Consider the following 6,000-nt stretch of genomic DNA (forward strand, 5'->3'; position numbering starts at 1 on the left):
CTCCAATGAGCACTGAGAGAGTGAATGATGGAACAGGTTCTCCTGATTACATTATAGGGCTTATGCACCCATCTTTCCTGAGCCTGCAACAGTGATAGTTTGAAAATGAAAACCATTCAGATAAGGTTGGTTCTTTCATGCATAACAAAAATCTGAAGTTATTATTGTTACTGAAATGGAAGGCTTTACTGATATTTTCACTCATTTGAGCATCGATTTAAAAAGAAAGGTTACACTTGTACAAACATGCACAGCTTGCTAATGCCAAAGGTCAACTGTTCAATGAGTCATGTCAAGGTGAGTCTAACATGAAATAAAAACCTCGACATTCAAGTGAAATATTGCTTTAATTGTAGCATCTGACGCCACAGATCCAGACAGGCAAAGGTCTTGGCAAGACACCCCTACCACCTGGGCACCAGGACGACCTGACACCTGGCAGGGCCGACTGTGATACCTAAGTGCTTCAGACTCTGACCAGATGGTTGCGTGAAGAGAGATCACACATGCAGACCAACGGTACTTGCAGACACCTACAGTTTGGCATACAGTTGCCTCGCACAAATAATTCATGGGAGGCAGATGCACTGTAGATCTGCAGTCTTAAACACAAACGGATACTTCTCAGGCTCAGGTTGTGCTGTATTCATAGGAAGGTGAAAGGCTTTTACACTTAATACCAGACATTGTTCTGCGTATTAGTCTTTACATTAGCTTCAAGTTTAAGAATTTAATTAGCTTTCATAATGTATGGGTCTGGAAATGTGTCTTTAAAGCTATACAAGTTTTGCGAGAAAGAGATAGCTTCCTAATTTTGTCCTGGTGAACAAAAGCCTGCTAGAAGACTTTTCTCATTTCGATAGACCAGCCAAGTATCATGACAGAGCATGTAATACATCCATCAGACCACTAGAGGACACCGTATTAGAGTTAAGTTTTGCCTCGCCTAGATGTAAAAAGTACAGACATGTATGACTGTCGAAGAAGGTCATCATGTGACGAAACACAGGACTTTTACAAAGAGAGACTGTTCAAGTCCGTGACAAAGGAAAATTCAATGTAACGTAACAGATTTAACGCGTTTTAACTTATTTAACATACGTAAAGTGACTCATATGAAGTACATAACGTTACCTACGCAAAATTACTCATTATCACGCAAACCATGATCTTTTCCTAAACCTAACCATGTGGTATTTGGTGCTTAACCCTCAGGCACGTTACTTTTCATGACTAGGCGAAGTAAAACATGACGCTGACACTGTGTCCTCTAGTGGACTGACTGGTGGATTACTAGCTTTGGCGCGATATCATTTTTGATATACAGTATCTCAGTACAAGGCAGAAGTTCAAGCCAGAAAAGGTCGCCCATGTGACCCATCTAGATTTTTCCGCCGGCTTTCTTGTAGACGAAACTGAAACATTTTCATGTGGGAACAGAGACAAAGGGTAAGCTCCAGATTTTGATTAGGAAAAATGACAAAAGGAGAAGAAGGCGAGAGAAATTCGGGACACAAAAAGACACAATGAAGCCCTCTGCCCCTCAAAAACGACTTCAGAGGCAGAGTGGGTGAAACAAAAGCAGACACAGAGGGACAAACAAAGTGATGAAAGCTCGGAGAATTTTGAAAAAGATGACACATTGCTTTCATTTGTGGAGAGAGAATGCCTGCTTATCAAAGCAACGTACAGTACAATGCTGAAGCAAAAGTCATATTTTCTTTTGTCCTTCCTGCAATTGTACTAAAAAAATCATATGGCACATAAATCATGCGGACATTTCTTTATTTCCACGAAACATGCGCCACTGCTATATGATTTCAAGAGGGAGCCAATTTGTTTTTCAATGGGCCCTTGGAAAAGAGCTTTGATGCCATCCAAAAAAAGAAAAAAAGAAAAAGGGCACATTTCATTGAAGTTGCCCCTCCTTTGGAAGATAAAGGCCAATATGTTTTAGAGAAGCCTTCTTATATCAAAGCCTTTGAGTGACTCTTGTGTTTGTTGGCAATGTAGCGCATGAGTGGGAGAAATCCCACAGCTTCCAGTCAAACAATGGTGTAGCCACCAGTCACACCGGCACCACTCTCTCTAACTAAGATCAGTTCATTCATATTCTCTACCTTCCATCTCCAAGGCAATCACTCATGTCTCAGTTGTAATGGAAGGTACAGCAGTCACTTCGACCCAGCGAGAGGGAGCTCCCATTATTCCCTCATTGCACTGACGGATGATTCCTGGATGCGATAGCAAGAGTGGGAGAGAGATGGATATAATGTAGAGAGAGAGAAAGAGATAGAATATAAGGGAGAAGGGTAATGTTCGGGCTGCTAATGTTTGCTTTCAGATTTGAAATAAAGCTGCTGCGGGGAGATAGTCGACAGATCAATCAGCGCACGGAGAACGGGGTTAGCATTCTGGGTCTAAGCAGGTGATTTGTCTACGGGGCTGGAATGGAATTGGACACTCATACAGGAATGGTTATGAATATGGAACCAGGCAGTGACTTTGAAAATGGAACAGTTCAGGATGAAGCGCTTCAGTACGCCACAGAGGCTGCAGGTGGGAAGTGATGTAGTCTGCAAGGCAGCCATTTTTCATAGCCCGTGTATAAATTCCACCGACGAGGGTTTAGGTTCACCTCTTTCGGTATTCTACGATCCTTCTTCCTCTGTACAGTAACACTTGCTGACTTCTTATTCTTCGCATTTAAATTAAGAGGACGCAAGAAAGTGAAAGGAGGAGAAAGAGAGGAGCTACAAAAACATAAAAGGAATGTGTTGGGATTTCTCAGTCTTTCTTAATACGTTACTCATTTCTGCTGGTCACCGCAATGACTTCTCCCCTCCGTGTCATAGACTGTATATACAAGTGGACGTAGCTTCCGAGTCTGAAAAATGACCCCCCCCCCCCCCCCCCCCCCCAACTAGTGCTAGTCCAACTAAAGCTAATGTGAAGCATCAGCAGAATGGACTAGCCGCGTGAATCTCCCCAAGTTCCCTCTTGTTGATTCAACTGGATATTGAAAGGTTATTTCCCAGTAGTCTCACATGGGTTTGTTGCTTGGGAACAACAAGGGCAACAAACATACACACAGCTACCAAGGCTATCACTCACTGGTTGCCAGACTTCTCAATGCATTTTTACATGTTATGGAGACTTTGTCTTCCATTTCTTTCACCAAAACCACTCTACAAAGGAATTGCTTCAGGGCAAGAGGAAGAATAATTACAGAGATCGATAGTTCGTTCACTGAACAAATGGCATGTAAGTAATGTATTTGAAAATGCTCTCCATTAAACAGGTCAATGTACAGAAGCAAAAGTAAACTAAATACTAATATAGCAAGTTAGGAGGAGTAATTAAGACAGCAAAAAAAAAACAATATCACTCAGCAATTTAAATTGTGTAAAGGCTCAAAATTATGCATAATTAAGGTGGTTATCTTCACAGTCAGCTAGCTGCTTACAAGTTTTAGCTGTATACCGACAGCCAGAGTAAACACACGCACTGCTGCATTCGACCCACCTCAGCTCCACCCACACGCCACCTCTTTGCCCATCTTTGGATTAGACAGGAGTAAGGCGGGTCGTCGAGTCAGAAACAGGCAGCAAATCCAAACATAGGTACAAATTTTAGGCATGCAGAGACTATAGGAGGGCAGGTATGGCTGAACTGTAATGGTAGTGAAAAGAATCGATGACCGGGCAAATAAGACCATGTTCACATTCAGTCACCTCATGCAGAGGCGTTAGAGAAAGACTGAAAACAAACACAGGTGTGTTTTTGAGAGAAAGCTGAACTCCTATTTCTTTTCAAAATCAATTGTTTGATCTTGAAATGTATTTAAAATCATGCAGATTGAAAACCTATGGTGTAACTTTCCAATGTCATTGCAATGTGAAATGCGTGTCGTACTCAGTGAGCACATGTGCACAAGTGTGGGTCCATGTGCAGCAAATGTGGAAACAGTGAAGTTTGCAGCTGTTCGTAAATGTCAAAATCCCAAGTCTGTTTAGTGCAAAAGCGAGTCAGTATGTTGTTGAATCACGCCTATCCAGTCCTAAATCAAGCCGTGGCCTATGAATCAGCCGTGCCCTTGTGACTCATTCCAGCTGATTCGTATCTGAAATGTCCTTCCCTCCCACTTATGCTATCTGATTGGCTTCCTGATGTAGCTTCCTCCCATCTCCTTACATTTGTATAATGAAGAGACTATTGATTACTCATGCAGACAGCTGGACAGACAGATGGACATAGATATAGTGACAAAGAGAGAAATAAACATACAAACAAATACAAGGAGCAAAGCAGCGAGAAGCAGATCGACCAACAACCATGCTGACAGGCTGTGAGCCAGTGTGTATGTTGGACCATTCACATCAAAATGGAACAATGAAAGGCAAATCATTCTTACAGATCTGAGTCACACCATATTTCAGAAAAGAAGTAGGGCCACTGGAAGACACACACTTGTGCCTCATTTAGACATTAGTAGTACATAACTTTTCAACACTTCTAAAGTACATGATTTCATGATCATTTGCATAAAGGCCAAGGCCACACCTTTGTACATGTTCAAAACTACTACATTGACTAGTTCTACTATTATGACAGTTTCTATTTGTCCAAAATGCTGGTTTTTCACCAAATACCTGTAAAACTAATGACACTCCCATCGGTATCAGCTGTACTCGCTAGTGCTTAATTATCAAATGTTAACATTCATACAGTTTAACATGAACTGACAATGGCAACTGTGGCAGACTTAATAAGCATTGTGGTTCATATTAACACAGTGCTGCAAGAAGTATTCAGATCCTTTACTTAAGTTAAAGTACCAATACCACACTGCAAAAATCTGTGGAACTCATGCATTGAATACCTTACTTAAGTAAAAGTATGTTTGTATTATTAGCAAAATGTATTTAAATTATCAAAAGTAAAAGTACACACTGTACTGTAAATACTCCCTGTCAGTGTTTTAATATTATATATGATGGTTCTGGATTAATATTACCGTTGAATTAATGTGCATGTCACTGCTGTAGTTTATTCGGGTTGCAGATATATTAACAACTTTATTTACTGTTGGAGAGTGTAATCTACAGTAATGTGTCATATTCCAAAAAAAAATCCTGATGTGTTTGAATTATTTCTGTACTGGAAGAATGCATCCACAAGGGTTTTTAGATTGTTTATTTAGTTTAAATAGTATGAGATTTTTCTCATCTCCTTCAGGTCATCCAAAGGAGAGAAAGATCAAATTCAAAATCACCAAATTTAGAGAAACATAGTTTTACTTGGGCAGGAAGGGTATGAAAAACTGGTGCTAATAACTAAAGCTATCAGACAAATGTAGTGGAGTAAAAAGTACAAGATTTTCCTCTGAGATTTAGTGGAGTGGAAGTATAAAGCCGCATGAAACGGAAATACTCAAGTAAAGTACAAATACCTCACATTTGTACTTAAGTACCGGACATGAGCAAATGTACATGCTAACTTTAGTTAAGGCTTGTTAACTGACATGCAGGGTTGTGCTATGGTCACTAAGCTGAATAACGACAGTCAAACAGACAAAAAAAAAAAAAAAATCCTCTTTGACCTTTCGCCCCTGCTTCTGAACTCCCAGCTCAGTCAATACAAACTCGAACTGTCCAGCAAACTTTTTTGGACATTTTAATGGTGATCTCAAAGATATCAAATATGAATTAAGGAAAAACCTGGACAAAACATTTTGATTTGATGGAACAATGCAGCCATAAAACATTTGGAGTCTATGGATTGAATATGTCGATATTAAACCTCTGATACTGTAGCTTCAATTTAGAGCAGGAACAAGCTATAACGGAGCGTTTTTCCATTCTTTAAGATGCGTGAAGGGAAGTAAAAGTGGAAACCTTATATTAAGAGGTTCAATTTAATGTTCTCTTTATCTCAAATCATTATTAAGAAATCATAGCAGGTACACATGCATAACAGGAACACACAGTTTCTAAAGAT

This window comes from Brachyistius frenatus, unplaced genomic scaffold, assembly GCF_029030835.1.
Source record: "Brachyistius frenatus isolate BFR_SWC_R1_liver_20210118 unplaced genomic scaffold, ASM2903083v1 Contig_44, whole genome shotgun sequence".
NCBI lineage: Eukaryota > Metazoa > Chordata > Actinopteri > Embiotocidae > Brachyistius > Brachyistius frenatus.